Here is an 18,331-nt window from a genome sequence, read left to right on the forward strand (position 1 = left end):
GAACCGGGGATTGAACTCAGGCCCTTGTGCTTGCCGGGGAAGCACTTATTCCACTGAGCCATTTCCCCGGCTCCAAGGGCAGTTTTCAAGTCAATGAAGTTTTATAAACCTTATACACTCTCACAAAAAAAACAAAAACAAAAACAACAACAACAAAAAACCTTATACAGTCTCCCTCCTAAGCTTGACATACAAATATATCTTCTTAAACAATACTTAATCTCCAAATGGAAACGAGATCATAATTCTGCCTCACATGATACATTGATTTGTGTACAACTTAAAATTGAATAATTCCTTCCCCAAAGACTCAACAATTCCAGCCTAAAACTGTCAAAGTCCGTTTCCTGTGAGACTCAAAGGATACTCTTCACTGTGAGCCCCTGTCAAAATGAAAATTGTTAAATATTTCCAGAATACAATGGCACAAAGTGTACATTCCTTTTCTAAATGGGAAGAAAAGCAAGAGAAAAATATTAGACTGAAGCAAGACCAATACCCAGAAGAGCAAACTTACACAGACCCAGAATTGGTGCACCACCAAGTCTCTGGGTAGTTTTCAAGTCGATGAAGTTTTATGACCAAAGTTAAAGTCTTGAAACAAAAAAAGTCCTATAGCTCCATGTCTAAAACTCACGGCAGCATGTTGTGCTGAGATGTGACCCTCACAGGCCTTCGGCTGCTCTGCACCTTTGTACTTCTGCGTGCAGCTCCCCTGGCCGGGCTTGGGTCTGGCGTACGTACAGACTGCAGCTCTCTGCCCCAGAGTCTACATTTCCTGGCGTCCCCAGCCTCGTGGCTTTTCCACTGTAGTTTAGGCTTCATGCTCACAGTTTCACCCATCAGCTTCTCAGGGCACATTGTCTGCCTCCAAGCTTCGAAATCTCGGTGGAAGCTTCCTTATCCCACAGTCTAAAAGGCACAGTAGATACTGTGAAAGGGAAAGAAACTGTTCAAAGGGCAGCAACAACCAGGATGGCAGAAAGGAGAAAAGAAAGAAAGAGGGAAGGGAAAAGAAATATATATATATATATAGCCTGAATAATTGTACTGCTGATTTCTGCTTGTCTATTGTAAGGGGCAGTAAACATTTAATTCTTTTTCTCTAGCCTTTTCCATTTTTATAACTTTTTTTGACTAATTTTTATGCTTATATCTGATAATCTAAAAAACTATTTTGGAGACAATAACGTACAATATAAAAACCATTGTTGAATTCCTATAATTCTATTTAGTGAAATTCTATATCATTCCTAATGTGCTTTTATTTACATTCTCCTTAAAAATAAAAGTCAGTATCTCTTGCCTATCTTTTGTAAAAGCTTCTATTTCTTCAACTTTTGTAATTTTTGTCAGGCATTTTTGAAATAAGTAGTTATGAAATCATCACAGCCAGCTTCATTTCTTAAAGATGAGAGAAGAATCCATCCTAGGGAGCTAGAAATAACATCACTACTCAGAAAATTTACCCTGTCACAATATTACAAGGCATACCAAAGTGCTTCCTTATTTCTCTGTGGAAATTCTACACAGAAATTATTCCAATCTTATTTCTTTTCTTCCCTCCGCATGACCTATTCCTTGCTACCTTTTCTGCTTAAAGTTTCAACTTCCCTGCTGCATTATGATTCAACCTTTTTACATTTTTATTGTTCCATAAACCTAGATGTTGATTTTCTTTCATACTTGATTTAATTTATTTTGTGAGTTTGTGTTCAATTTATGGATTTTGGGATAAATCTCTCTTACTGGTTCTTTACACTGTAGACTGCATAAAATCTAATATATAAAAGTTTACTGTGGTTTTGATGTAAAAGCAAATACTATATTTGATTTGGCTTTGGTCATAAGGGGTTGTTGAGGATTGGAAATGGTTTTGATACTAGTAAAATTAGTTCTTTTTGATTTTCATCTGAAACAACAAAGAAGAAAATTGATATTTTTACCTGAGTTTGATATTTGAGCTGACTCTGATCTTTGATTATTTTCAAATGTTTATGTAAATTTGAGCCCTGTTAAGCAATCTACTATTTGAAGGATTTTCACAAATCAGCATCAATAGCAGATCCAGATACTTTTTAGAATAAAGTAACTTCCACACTTTGAAAAACATTGCATTAGTTTTTTCTTGGTAATACAAGAATTGCAATGATCAGACAATTTCACTCTGGAGTCTATGAGACTTTAATGAATGACAGAGGCAGTTAAGAGGCAGTTACATAAGATCTATTCATGCAGCAGCCTTGGGTGTTCATCTTTTATTTGCTGGCATTGTTCAAATTAGATTTTGTGAGTGAGCTAGTCATAGGTGCTGCTTAGCACCAGACATTATGTACTCTAAAAATAATTACTCATGAATAATAACTAGTCTTTAAGAAATACACAGATTTTTTAAAAATTGTCATTATTGCAGCACTCTTCAGATTCCTTTTAACCTAGATTTTCTCATTGTTCAGCAATTTTTTAAATCAAAACTACAAATGCTAATGAAAAAAATTTAAGAATTTCCAAAGAAACAAAGAAGAATAAAATGAGAGGAACCACTCTATTAAACTTATGATGCTATGTTACTATAATAAACAAGATAATGTGTGGGTGATGGAGAAAACATGACAGACACTGAGGAAATAAGAAGGTGTGGTGGACTGAGAACTGTTGGGCAACTTGTAACACCCAGATGAACTGACTCAAGAGTGTTACCAAGTCCATAAAAAGGAAAACTGAGAGAAAGAGTGGGGCTATTGGTTCTCCTGGAGGAACTTGTCATGCTGGCTTTCCTGATAGGAACTTGGTGGTCGTCATCATCAGAGGATCTCAGTATCTTGTCACAGGATGGCTGTGGTTCACTTTGAGCAGAGTCTGGTCCTCACTTTGAGCGTCACTGTCTGGGTCCAGGGTTGAGGGTTGGAGAGATGGGGTGCTGTTCAGTCTTCTGGAGAAGATTAGTGTGCTGACTTTCCTGATATGAATTCAGCTGATCTCAGTATCAAAAGAGCTCTGGACCTCATTGTCACTGAGGATGGTTGTGGCACCTTTCTGCGGAATGCTAGCTTTTACTTTGAGCATCATTTCCTGCCTCAAGTGCAGAACCCTCAGCCTGCTGGCACAGATCCTTCATCCCACTGGCACAGACTTTCTAGCTTTTGCCACCAACCTTGGGCCTTCCCAGTGCAGATGCTTGAAATAGGCTTGCATGAAGGCTGCTCTTGGTCTTCAGCTGGACTCATGAAGGACATTGCCATGGGATCCAGGTCCTCCCCTGGTTTCTTTGAGTCTTTAGTTTGTGGACATATTTTCTATACTCTTTCTTCAACTTGACTCTTGGTGGCTACTATAACATAATCCTATAAGTTACGTACCCTGTTTTAAATTGTTTCCTTTGTAAACGCCAACTACATCAAAAGGAGAATCCAGAGATAAATGCATAGAAACATGGCAACTCATTTTCTTTAAAAGCAAAAAAGCAATCCAGGAAAGAAAACAATCTGTTTAGTTTCCACAAGTGGAACTGAAACAATTGATCAAAACCTAAAGAAAAACAAACAAAAAAGCCCCAAAACCTAAACTTTTCAATTTGTCTCCTGATTAAGTAAAAATAAGAATATTCTTGAATCTAAAATTTAAACTTATAAATATTTTAGAAAAAACAAAACAAAACAGGAGAGACTCTGTAGTAAGTAGATTTAGGTAAAATATCCCTAGGACAGAAAAACCGTGATCCATAGGTGACAAAAACAAAATGATAATTTCAGATATTTCAGATTTTTACTTTGCAAAAGACCATGTTAATAGCATTGAAAGGTAAGGTGCACTGGAGAAAATATTTGCAAAACATATATATATATATGAAGGAATTGTACCTGTAATAAAAAAATAATATTAAATAGTGCAAATCATTCAGTTAGAAAATGCCAGCACCATGAATACATGGTTGTGCAAAGAAAATCTACAGGTAACAAGTAGGTGCATCAAAATGTGCTTGCTTCCATTAATCATGACAGAAACGTAATTGAAAAGCACACTTGGTTATCAGAACAGTTACAATGGAAAAAGTCATGAATATATACCAAATTCTCATGTGCTTAAAAATGGGGCTTTAGAAGGCCACTGGATCATGGGGGTTCTCTATTAAGGGATGGCATAATCCCTGGATGTTTAGAGCCAATTAGCTGTTAGAAAATGGAGCCCTCCCAGGAGTGGCAGGTCACCCACAAATAAATGGGAAGGGTACATCTCCTTTCCTGGACCTTCCTGTTGAGCTCCACCAGTATGTGAGCAACTTTGCTCTCAGTCCAGGTACTTCAACTTTGCCATATCTCCTTGGAGCTGCCAAACACAAGACACAAAAATCTCTCCTACTTTAAGTTGTGGTGTAAGGGACAAGAGATGTGCAGAAATAAAAGTTTCCTCACACTGACAAACAGGCACTGAGTATAGTCCTTATTTGTACCTTGCATTGTACTGATTACTTGTGATGTATCATGGGGTAGGACCTTAATGCTGGTTTTTTTTTAAATTGTATTGATAAACAGATAGCAATGAGACAGTTTCAAATCAAATCAGAAGTACAGTTTCAACAAATAATACACTGCATATATTCTTCTTAGTGGTTAATTGCTGTACAAGAAGTGGACTTGTGATCCTATTTACAAACACCATTAGAACAAATCATTCTATTCATTAAGAGAATGCAACTATATATCTATCCTAACCACTTTGAATACACAGATACAAAATGGACATTCATCTGTATACCCCTTTTATTCCAAGTTCCCTTATTTGAATATTATAGGTGTGTAAACTCAGCAAAATATTCTAAAAGAGTCCAGTAGCCCATAATAGCATTGGGTCTTCTGTTTAACTGGCAATGTCAGAAATTATTGACCTGAGTCCCCCACAGCTCAACATAACAACGTGCCTTTACTTCCTATATTTCGTCTTCATACTTTTCTACTGGATGGTTAAGACCAAGGTAAAGCAGGACCTGTGTTTAATGCTGGTTTTCACGAGGTTTCACTTCTACTGAGAGAATAAATAGATGAATGGATAGAAAAGGGATTTGAAACATATTATCACCTAGAAAATCTTGCCTGGACTGGAAGATGAGAGAACCTAGTGGTTTGCTTATGGAAAAAACACTAACATAGTCATTTTTAATTTTTTTTTTCTTATCTAGGAGAGGGAAAATTGGAAAAGCAGACAGAGGAGAGGAGATATTTTTCAGCTCTGGCTTTGAACTATTAATTAGGGCTATCAATGTGGAATACTTGGAAACCTCTGAAATGGTGTTGAGAACATTAATTACAGACTTAAAATAACAGAAATATTTGATATAAATTCAGAGTAATATTGTAGAGGGTTAAACTATAAAAATAGACAATATATGAGGAAAAAGGTCAATAAATCCAGTTTGAGAGACATTGATCTTTGAAAAGAACCTTTGTATTCTTGACCATTATGTTTCTAAATAAAGTACCTTAAGTAAGTATCCCTCTTATAGTAGGTGAATTCTTTATGATTTTAAATATCAATACATTTATATAGAAAGAGATTAGAGGTGTCTTGTTCTAACATTCGCTGGTTAAAGTAAGATTGACCCTAGCAGCACTTTCACCACAGCAAGCATAAGAAGAATTATTCAAATTGCAGGAATCTGGGAGATAGATTATGCTAAAGAAATCATGTACAAGTAGAATACTTATTGACTGCTTATCAGAGGTTAAAAGTTAACCTCAACAATAATATTAAAAATCTCAATCTTCAAAATCTTTCTTTCATATACTATATTCAGAGGGGAAACTGAATCACTTGAATAGTTAAGAATCTCCTAAAAAATGAAATCAGTGGTACAGCTTAGGGAAACAGAAGAAAATAGAATGCACAGATCTAAACATAAATGCTTTACTCTTTTAATCATACCTATACCTTTATTTTCTATTATAAATATGCAGGTTAACAAAATATTTATACAGATGCTGTTGTAGTTCTGGAATTTTCTAAGGGGAACAATACAATAGAATACAATATGACACAATATGGGACACAGATTTTGTAAGATTATTTTATAATGAATCACCCAAACAATGATGTACAAAAAGTGAAGAAAATCTGTCCATACACTAAATACCAAATCATCCAGCTTAGGGCCTGGATGCCATGGTAGTGTCCTGCATGAGTCCAGCTGAAGACCTAGAGCCCATGACAACATCTCATGCAGGCCTATTTCACACTGGGAAGGCCCAAAGGTCAAAGACAGAAGCCAGAAATCCTGCCAGTGGGTTGAAGGATTTGTGCTAGCAGGCTGAGGGATCTGAACTGGAGCTAGGAATCAATGCTCAAGGTAAGAATCAGAGCTCCTCTGAAAAGTATCACAACTGTCCTCAGCAACAAGGAGGTCTTAAGCCCGTACTATAATGAGGAAAGACAACAGGAAAAGATTCTCCACACCATCTTCTCCTCCACAGCCAAGAAGCAATGTGCAAATTCAAGACAGAGCTCCCCCAAAGTGAACCACAGTCATCCTTAGGCACAACAAGGTCCTGAGATCTTTCAATGAGAAGAACACTGAGTTCATCAGGAAAGCCAGCACAACAAGCTCCTCTAAGGGAAACAACACCTCCCTACAGCCTCTCACAGCTTCCATCAGCCTTTCTTTTTCTCCAGGTCTGCCTCTTATTCTGCCAGCAACAATCCTCAGGTGGGTCTCCCACACCCAGCACCACACTAGTTCAGTTCAGCTGGGTGTATCAAGTTGACCACCAGCTGGCAATCTACTGCAGATTCCCCTTTAAAATGAAGGTGGCCAGGCAGGAGAGTAAACCCTTACAATCTCACCAGTCTAGGAGGCAAAGCAGGAGAATCACAAGTTTAAGCCCAGCCTGGGCAACTTAGTGATTTAGTGAATCTCTGTCTATCTCCCTCTTTTTCTCTCTCTCTTTCCAGTCCTATATATAAGGGTTAGGGAAACAGCTCAGTGTGAAAACTTTGGCTTCAATTCTGAGTACCACACACACAAACAAAACAATGGAAACAAGCAAGTGAGAACCCAAGTGCACTCAGAGAAGACTTTTAATCAGGCGAGACATTCTTGTGGGAAGTGGCATAATGTTGAACTCCAGTCAGTCGGGAAACACATTAGGGTCATGGTAGTAAACAAGTGAGGGGGAGGAAAATCGTTGCTATCTCTATTCTCAAATATTCCTTACTCTGGAATCTGTGACAGATTGCTCATGTAATCCAAGCAGGTGCCCCTCTTTTTAGCAACAGCTTCTTTATACACTAGTGTAGGGACCAGAATGTATCTGTACATACATGTCTGTATCCATAAATGTATTAATAAAGTTGATGTGGACTCTTGCTTATTTCATTTTGTAATATTGCATCTGTGTTCTGGAAGCAAATGAAAATAAATAAATAAATGTATAAATGTCTCTCTGGCCTATACATCCTCTTTCAAGATCAAATTCTTAACGTTTGATGTCTGGATTATACATCAAAAAGGAGTTTCATTATATAGATCTCCCGATCTTTACTTTCCTGTATTGATGTTGTCTAAGTTTTTCTACCACACAAAATTTTATTCAGAAGTCTCTGATGTTGATGTCTTAAGGTCACTTCAAAAGTTTTATTTTCCAGATCCTTTTGAGAAGAAGGGTTTCCTAGCAAATGGCAAACACACCTTGGCATGATGTGCTTTGCCTCTGCGGCATGCAGTGCTGTTTGTCTCCACATTGTCTCTCTGAAGTAAACATTGTTAGAAAAGATAGGATGCTGCTCCAACCTTGAAAGGGAAAGGAAGGAAGAAATAGCATTTTCTCAATATAAGCCTCTGTGATAACACCAAAATGTGAAACTTTATGAATGCTGTTTGAGAGATTCTATTTTTTGATAACTCAGAAATTGCATTTTTGGCAGGGTGGTTTCAAAAACAGAACACTAGGGCTTTGATTTGTTCTTCTGTTTTTATCTGTAACTTTAATCTATATACAGGAAAGGGTTTTTTGACATTTGTAGCAGCATTTCTGAGATTGATGCTGCTGCCTATTATTATACAGGAGAACATTTGATACTAAAGGTTCCCGCAGCTCCCATCAGCTTTCGGTAGCGGGTCTGCTCTCCTGACATTTAATGTCCCTTAAGCCTGATATGGTCTGATAACTTCAACATGCCAGCTGCTTTGGGGAGAAATAAAAAACTGCACTATCCTTGATTCTTCGTAGGTACTGTCACCACCTACATCACCGGTCACCCTTCACCTTTCCCTTAATATGTGTGAATTAAAGTCTAGGGAAAATGTGGGGGATTGAGTCCCTGTGTGTGTGTATCAAACACACTAAGATTAAATCAGCTTCGAGAAAAGACTGTCTTATTATAAACACAACTGAAGACCCCAGCACTGGTCACCTTGCTGAGATGTCTAGGTTATCTTTCTTTTGATGACCTCTACTGAGCTCAGATGAAAGGAAAATGTCCCTGAGCCTCAGATATCAGTTCTTCAGTATCACTCTTCTCGTTCATGTGCCTGGAAGAAATGCCACAGATGTACGCTTAACTCACGAGCGCGCACTTGCCCTTTAATTGTAACTCAGAGCCCACATCAGAGCCTGGTGAAGCAGATTGAGAAAGCCCCGCACTGGGTCAACTCTAACAGGGCAATACATAGCTACGCAAAGAATGAATCTTTTTCTATATTCTGACCTGAACAATCTGCAGAATATGTTTGCAAGTGAAAAAAATGTCTCCTGCTTTCTGAATGCATAAGAGAAGAAAAATAGTCATAGTTGCTTGTATCTGCATAAACAAACATGGGGAATATTCTGCAAGTAATAAAAGTGCTAACCAGGATTGAAAAAATCAGGGAGCAAAAGAGTACATCGGGGCCAGAGTTGCAGTGAAAGCTCTTGATTTATGTTGCTTATGTTTTTTAAATATTTTCAACCACGTGAATGTGTTATTCCAGAACTATTATTTAATTGTAATGGCAGAAAACTTAAGTTTTATTGGAGTTCTGTGACACCTGGTGGCATTAACTAGGTTCTAGATAACCTGAAGTTCCCATTTGGCTAAGCCATGAATCTCTGAGGTGCACCATTAAGTTATCAGAATGGTCCTAACCACATTTTTGAATGTTTACTACATCACCTATGTGTCTCTTTTCTTTTATACATTTTTAATCTTACAGGGGCAGAGAGCATATCTGGCTCAAAGTTAAAGATGTGCTACTTAATATCACTCCCAGGGCCATGTTCTGTGTGCTTGAAACAAGAGAAAGAGTGGTGACCCACTTTCTGAGCAGTAAAGACTGATTATTTTTTAAATTCATGATATTCTATATCTAAGGGAGTGATTTGTAAGAATGCTGTTTTGAAGTACACTGCTTTTGAAAAAAATTAGGCTTTCTCATTTTAGCAATTTAAGAGTGATCCACTTTCAATGGGAAGAAAGAACAGAATGTAGCTTTACCAAAGTTAGCCTCTTAGTGTTACTTTCTAACAAAAATTACCTGTGGTCAGCAGGTAATGAATACAGAACTTGAAAAATGTAAGTTTGGTAGAAGTTTTCATGATGTCTGTGTTAAATTGGTAAAGGAAAATGAGGCTTACTGTCTAGTATTCCAAATAATCAAATATACCTCAGAATTACTGCTCTGTGAAATAAATTAAAGAAATACGTAAATTATAAAAGAAAGCAAAAGCTTTCTTTTGACTATAAGCCATCAGCTATGACCAGCAGATAACACTTGTTTCAGGAGAATATGCTACAAAATGTATGTGATAGAGCTATGACAGAGTTGGAAATGAGTCCAGAAAGATGGCTAAAATCAAGGGAGAAAAAAATTTGATTTCTCCTAAAATCTAGACAATGCTATATTATGATGGGGCAACCTAACTTGACATGTTCAGTCACTACAAATTTTGAACAAATGTCTGGGTCACTGAGTGTGCTGGCGAGGAGGGAGGAAAGGGCCTCTGTAGCTCGCTGGCTCCTGGGGAAGTGGACACCTGGATTTTGATCTGGGATAGGAAAGTGTGGAATACATTGATTATCGGCTTTTCATTCATAAGAGTAGTAGAGACATATTGACAAGTTATTATTATACCATCTTCAACTCTGAGAGTGAAGAGAAGAAGATAGTAATCTGTGATGAGAACCTAAGGAAGAGAAGCATACACTTCCTACACTTCACAATCTTGAGGTTAGATGAATTCAGTTCTAAAATATGCGACTTACGTAGAAAAAGCACTTTGTAGGTCTCTTTCTGTAAGGAAGAAGGACTGCTTGGATGACCTTACTGCTTCTCTTCCCTGTGTGTGTTGGCCTGCACACCCCCTTGCTCAGAAGACAAAAATTTGACCTCTACAGCTAAGTTCCAGCACACACCATTCCCCTGTGGTCTCAAATGTCGCACATTTCAAAGGGAAGTCAGGAAAAGTAGGATGAGATTTATAATTATTCTTCTTCCTTGTGTCACCCTCCTTGGGATGTTTCCTGTTCTGTTTTGTTGATTTATAGATGAACAACTGGTAGCCAGCTAATAGATGAAGCTCTGACCTAATTCTCTTTGCTTGCTAGTCCTCTTATTTTCACAGAACCTAATGAGGAAATGCTTTGGGGAAGATAAGGAATTTTACAAGTTCCACAACTGCTTAAATAATTTAGTAACCTTTAAAATGAATTTGCATTAATATAGTCAGGGCTCCCAGAGTGTCTATAATAGTAATTTTACTTTCTGTACTTTCTACTAGCTTCAAATCTACCCTGTTCATTACTGTTCAGGGATTGTCTTGTAAACTTAGTAGAATCCACAACATTTCTCTACAATCTTCTGCTTGGGTCTTCCAAAAAATGTTCTTGCTTCTTAATCTATATATTTCGTTTGCTGAGCAAAACAGTAGAAATTTTTGCACAATACATGATTTCTCTGCTCTAATTACTACAGAGAGCAGAGGTGCCTGCCCAGGGTTCAGGCCATGACCAGGATTATTTTTTAATGGTTTTGAAGAGATTCAGCAGAAAGGATAATTATTGTCCCTGAAATCTCAGTCTGGTGGTGAGGTTCCCAGGAATTTCCACAGCTTACTTTGTGGTGGTTGTCTGACTCTGCTCCTCACTGTGGGGTTTCCCAGGTATAATAGGATTTTACTTTTAAAGTAGCAGACAAGCTGCCCGCAAAGAATCTACTTACACAGAGAATGTACTACCCTACCCATTCCCTCGCCTGTGCTAGGAACCTTTGATTTAGAGCACTGCAGCTGCCGTAGTTCATTACTGGATATTTTAGAGTCAGCTCGAATCTATCAGTGGGTTACCCCCTAAAGTGCTATACTCATCGTGATAATAGCTAAGCATATTACAGACAGGAGGAGAGCACACTGCCTTCAGAGCGCCCCTGCTTTCAGCCTTAAGTGAGCTTCCGGATCTGAGGGAGAGTCTACCTCTCCTAGTTTCCCTTTTCACACTGACTGCATCACGGGAGCCTCAGCAGCTCAGGCTCTGAGGAATCCAGCTGATGGTCAAGTCACCATGTAACCACATCTACTTCATCCCAGAGTGGCAAAAGACAGGAACATCAGGGCTGAGGAATGTGGGACAGTACTGAATATCAGTAATATCCCCTGTGGGCAATTTTCCCCCTAAGTCACTGACCTCATGGTCTATTCCTCACAATACAAATAACAGGGAACATTATCATGATATGCAGGTATCTAGACCAGACAACAACATTAATTACTCACATAAGAAGGAGCAGCGCATCATATGCAATGTTTAAAGGCTATACCAGGGTGTTCCAGTGCATAAAAGAGAAGCATGGGCACCAGCAACCCAGGACCTTTTGCTTCATCTATCCTGTTGAGCTGCTCTGTAAAAGCCTCTGTATACTTCAGAGTGCTTGACTAGGAAAGAATAACACTGGCTAGCTGATGAGCTTCTGAGGATTTTATTTTTCAGTGAAACACAATGAAAGAAGTAACCAAGAGGCTCCCTTCTCCACGCAGTTTCGACTTCACCCACCCTGCTGCAATATTAGCTCTGTTTATGTAACTTGGCCAATGTCCTTAAAAATCATTATATAGCTCTGTGCTAGACACTACTCTTAATGAAGTTCTCTTTATCTATATACATATAAATGTATCAGTTCTATATTTGTTAGGCAGATGATTAAAATAGAAATGTTCTGTAAATAATCAATATTCTATCTAGTAACTATTAATACAAATAAATATTAATGTGACAATTGATGCCCTTATTTTCTATTATGTGCCACAGACTCAGCTAGATGTTTCACTTTATACCCAATTCATTATTCATTTTTCCATTTGCTGGACACAATACCCGAAGCCCACAATTTAAGGGAGCCAGAGTATAATTGAGCTTATGTCTCAGGAGATTCAGGACGTGGTTGGCAAACTCTGAGGTAGCACAGACATGGCAGAAGGTCACGATGAAGCATGGTGGCTGAGCTCATTGTGGCCAGGATGCAGCGCAGAGGAACAGCATCAGAGCACAAGGTGTAGGGGACCAGAGGTGGCTCCCAAGGTCACTTCTCCATGATCCACCCAGGCGTGCCCAGGCACATGCTTTAGTAATGACCTGTAAGGTCCTCCTTAAGCTAATGAAGTTGCTATATCAGGACAGATGGCCATAACTAGCTTTGCAAAAGCTACTGAGGACAGGCCTTCATTATTTTTTGTTTTGTTTCCATAATTTTATTGAGAAACAAATAGCAATGAGACAGTTACAAACCAAAGTGGTAGGAAAGTTTCAATAATTAACACATTGCATACATTCTTCCTAGTGGTTAATTGCTGTGCAAGATGCAGACATGATATCCTAGTTACAAACACTATTAGAACAAATCCCATTTTGAATACATGGATACAAAATGGACATTCATCTGTATCCTCTTTTTTTGTTAACTTCCGTTATTTGAATATTATAGGTGTATAAACTCAGCAAAATATTCTAAAAGACTCCAGTAGCCCATAATAGTATCAGGTCTTCCGCTTCACTGACAATGTTAGAAATAGTTGACCTGAGTCCCCTACAGCTCAACATAGCAGCATGGTTTTACTTCTTATACTTTGTTTTTACACTTTTCTGCTGGATGGTTAAGACCAAGGTAAAGCAGGACCTATACAACAGGAGTTGTAGCTTTTGGGTCTGAGAAGGTCAGTGAAATCCCTTCAGGATTTATCCTGAGATCCTGTACCTCAGATTGTAGATCCGTTGTCAGTGTAGCCATGTGGATGAGTCACAGCCATTGCTTGGCCAATGTGCTCTCTGTGAAAGCCTGAGAGAATGTTTTCTCTCCATATGACTCTCCTTAGGCACACTCTACATCATCGATCACTTTCCTCTTTGGCCCCATAATCTCTCTGATCATAAAATTTGGGACACTACCGAGTTACATGGTGTTACATTACAAGTTTTCATATGTCCTGAGTCTTAATTGACCTTGGCAGGCTAGGGCCAAATGTTGGCTTTCCTTGCAGCCCTCTTTTCTCATTTTAATGAAACACATAACGGAGCTTATAAATATCTCTCTTCACCTTTAAAGCACCTCCATTCCTCCTTTTCCTTAATTTCACATTAACTTTGGCATGAGGACTTGCATGACTATTTTAAATCTAAGAACCAGCCAAGCTATTAATGAATAGGACTTCATCAATTGGGTAACTTTATTTATGCATCTGCTCATATCTAGCTGAATGCATGATATGCCCACCCATTGTCCATCTGGTGAACGCCATCCAAGTTTTTCACTACTACTTCCACTCCAGCCTGCCTTGTACTCACTGACTGTATTTTGTGTCTTTCAACAGAACATTTTTCCTAGTTCCTAAACTGGCTCATTTTCCCTTGATAATCCCTTTCTTTCATTGGTCCACTATATCTACCACTTTGCCACATTTCCCCTTAATTCACATAATGCTTTCCACTGTGCCTACACAAACAACTCCATTTCTGTGCTGGCACCTTTACCTTTCAACCACCCTTTGCTTCATTGTTTTCCACTCTCCCTTTAGATCTCCGCTTGAGCATTGTATCTTCCAGGGCAAACCTTATCCACACATCATGTTCTTCATTCATTACAGCAACATGTTGCTTCATAGCATTTGCCAGGCCTTGTAATGAGCACATTTGTGAATTGATACTTTTCCCCCTCACTAGTCTGAATGCTACACAAAAAGAGCTCTGTGTGTATTTTATTTATTGTTGGTGTTTCTTAATTCTAGACCATTCTCCCTAGCTCTCCAGAAAAAGAAGACAACAAATAAAATAAGACAAAACAAACCTGCTCCTTTTTTTTGGTTTGGCATGTATACCACAGGCCAGATTCCCTTTCCTCTATCTATCCTCTTTGCTCTGCCAGACCTGAACTTTTCTTCATTTGCTCAAAACCTGAATCTCAGTTCACATTTTCACGCCTCTGATTTGTGGCCCTTGGTTACACAACTGCAGGATGCAAGGGCATGATCTGTCCAATATTCTTTTCTCTATATGTTTCTCCTTCACTTTGAAATAAGTGGGTACACTCAGCCATCCACTTCCTGTTACTTCAATAATCTTTCTTTATATACAGATATGATTTCTAAATGGTAAGAAAGTACAATATACCATTTTTCATTACTTTAACCTCCTTTTTTTTTGGAACCGGGGATTGAACTCAGGCCCTTGTGCTTGCCAGGCAAGTGCTTAGTCTACTGAGCTATCTCCCTGGCCCTCTCCTCCTTTACTTGAAACCAAATTGTCTTTTAACTATTTCATCATTACTCTGTTTCTTTTAATGACAAGATTGTAGAGTGACAGTGAGATTATTAAGAAAGAATCTCCCGCCACACACACACGGTATGTCTTCCTTCTGCTCATAGTGGGCTCCTCTCGCATTCATCCAGGTTCCTCCCTTCCTAGTCCCCATCCACCTCCTGTTTCCAGTCACCACCCTTCCTCTAGCTCACCTTGTCCTCTCTTTGTAGAGCAACTGGAGCATTGTGCTTGTAATCTGCATATTGAATCATACAGTTCCCTAGTTAAAAGTAAATGATGGTTTTCATTTTACGTGAAAGTCAGTTTTGTCATACCCTTAATAGAAGCAGTCAACACAAAGGAAAGGAAGCGAGCAGAAGCATGAAACCAGACTTATTTCCTTTCCTTGTATGACTAATGTTTTGGAAGACACCCTGGTACTCAATGGTTAATTGCTATCATTTGTGATATGGTAACAGGCTTTGAGCACATAAGTCTCTTCCACATGGATATTATTTTTATCCAGGAATCTTGCCGGAGAATGAGTGGTGAATTGTGTGGTAGATAAGTACTGCATGGGCAGATGTCTGAGGGCAGGGAAGGGTGAGGCTTCTGAGTCCCTTCAGGCCCACATGACTGGATCCCTGGGACCTGGAAGGCAGGTTCTGTGCAGCGGTGCTGGAGGGTACATAGCAGCTGCAGGCTGCACAACTCTATGAGCCATTTAAGAGCGCTTGGATCTCATCCTAAGAGTAAATGGCCACCGACTGAAGGATTTATAAAGATACTTTTGATTTGAATTTTAACAAGCATGGTGGGTACTGGTTAATGAACACATACACCTGAAAAGCAGATGTAGACAAATTAATTGTTATAATTTGAGGAAAGAAAATTTGTAGGTTGGCCAGAGTTATTTTAGTAGAAACACAAGTAAAGGAAACATTCAAGATGAATTAGCAAACAAAATTTGATAATTGATTAAAATTGGGCAAGGAAGAAAAGAAGAAATGGAAATATGTACACACACGAAAGCTAAGAAAATTGTACTACTGATGTCTATTAGTTCATTGAAAGGAACAGATAGTGTTTATATTGTATGATCAATTTTGCATGCCTGTATCTGGTAATCAGAGCAATTACTTTGAAGATAATAATATGCAATGTAATAATCATTAATTTCCTTTCACCTTGTTTTGAAATTCTCTATCATTTTTATTATTCTTTTTAATCAAAATTAGGAAGAGTTTGAAGGACAACAGACATGTCAGAGATAATAAATGTGTCAATTTTATTGACATATATCAGCTTTCTAGAGTGGGAAAGATCCATAGACTAGTCAATGTTTTGAAAAGAATTTTGGAGGAGGATCTGGTTTGGGAAAAAAGATAATGGACAGCATTCAACACTGGCACTGAGTTTTTTGTGATCTGTCCAAGTTGAATTTTAGCCATGTGACTAAACCTGGGCAATATCCTTGATTGTCTTTCTAAACCCACATACTTTATCAAATTTGGGACAAGTTTATTTATATTCTATATTGAAACCATTCCCACTACCTGTACTGCTATGCTGTCTCCTAGATTATTATTTCTCAACTGTCACTTTACTGCCATCCGGCAATTAATTCTCAATCAAGCAGCTAGAATGTTATTTTTATTTATCTTTTTTCTATGTATTTAGTACAGGGTCTACAGTGTCTCAGAACACAGATCGGACTCAGTGATTCTCCTGTTTTCAGCCTCCCAAGTGCTGGGATTACAGGCATATACCACCATACCCAGTCTCAATCTCAGTCTCAGAGTGCCCTGGGGTGGGGGGAAGGAGGCCCAGCAGGCCAGGGATTGAAGTCCCGACCCCTGCATCTGCCTAAGCAGCCGCTTTAATCCCCTGAGCTATCTGGCTGGGCCTTAGAATGTTATTTTTAGAATGCTAGTAGCACCATAACATGTCTCCACTTTATACCTTCACTAGAATCCCACATACCTATTTTTGGCAAAGGTCCCTAAAGGAGTCTCAGTCTTCCTTCTCAAACTTTAATCCTACCCTTCACTATTTTAATATCATTACTCCATTCCTTCTCTCTACTTAGAATTGTTCCTCCTTCTGAATGTTTTGATCTAAGTATCATTTGATCATTCCATGTAAAATCAACAACTTTTTGACCTATGAATTTATTGCTCTTTGATACTATCCATGTTTAGAGTCAGAATCATATCTGTGTCTGTGTAAAGGACATACACAAGGAAGACGTGCTCAACGAGTCCTCCTTCTGTTTACACAATATATTTTTATGTCATTAAAGATTATTTGAGGACTGGGATGTAGAAGGGATACACCAGCAGGAAGGGAGGATGCTGTTGTATGAATAAAAATGCTTTATTGCTTTATTAACAGAAAACAGCTGTTGGCTAACATATGCCTCCCAATCTTGATTAATTGTAGAATGAAAGAGCAAAAACTGGGGCTGTGATCATTTCAGAGTGTTCCTAGAATAACTGGCCAAAAAATGAAAAATCCTTGTTTTACTGCAATGCCTACTGAGATAAAAGGTACTCACTCAAGATTTTAGCATGAATGTGATTAATATGATTCTGGTAACATTAATGTTAACATAATTCTAGTACATTTCCCATAGGACTGTGTTTCAGCAACTTCAAGACTATCTTGAAATGTTTAATTCTGTTACTATAGGGTGTATTTCTTTAATCTTGAAAATAAGCCTCTCAATTAAAGTAGAGCATGAAGAACAAATACCAAAATAAAGACAACTCCAATGAACGTTTGCTATGATTTGCTTAATGATCTGCAGAATCTGGCCTTCCCTTAAAGCAGGACGCTATGTAATCCCTAAAAAATATGGATTCTATAAACAGAGGAAAGGCTATGAATTGGACAAATGACTAGAATTGATAGTTTTGTCACAAAGGGGAAGGAGGGAGAAACAGTGAGAGGAAAAGGGGGGAGAAGGGAGAAAGAAGGAGAAAAGGAGGGAGGGAGGGAAGGAGAGAGAACTATTTCCTCTGAAATAGCTGGCAACATCAATGGTAAAAGGAGAAGAACTATGTTAGAGGCTTTGAGAGGGTGATAGAAATGTAAATGACATCCATGGTCCTTGAGAAAAAGAATACATGTGTTTGAGAGCACTCAGATCCTGGAATATGCACCTTGAGACCACAATATTAAGGGAACTAAATCAGATGCACAGGCTTAGATACTGAGCATATGGGAAACTCAAGCATGAGGCAACAAAGCAAACATGCTTTTGATATTTAAAAAAATATTATTATTTATGTGTAGTACATAGTGCTCATAATCCTGTGTGGAGTTGGTACATGTCTATAACCCATCTTAATTTCCTTTTTCATCTCCTGTCCCTCCTCTCATTACCTCTCCCTCCATCTCTTGATTCCTTACCCCTGTCAGGAAGATCAATCTCCCTGCTTATTACTTATCTGTTATTTTGCTCTTGATTTATAATTTCTTTTCCCATATCAGTGGTATTTAAGCTTTTCGTCTGATTTATTTCCTTTAACATTACGATCTCAAGGTGCATCCACTTTTCCACAAAGGACTCAAGTTTATC

Source organism: Octodon degus, unplaced genomic scaffold (assembly GCF_000260255.1).
Source record: "Octodon degus isolate 3935 unplaced genomic scaffold, OctDeg1.0 scaffold00217, whole genome shotgun sequence".
Lineage (NCBI taxonomy): Eukaryota > Metazoa > Chordata > Mammalia > Rodentia > Octodontidae > Octodon > Octodon degus.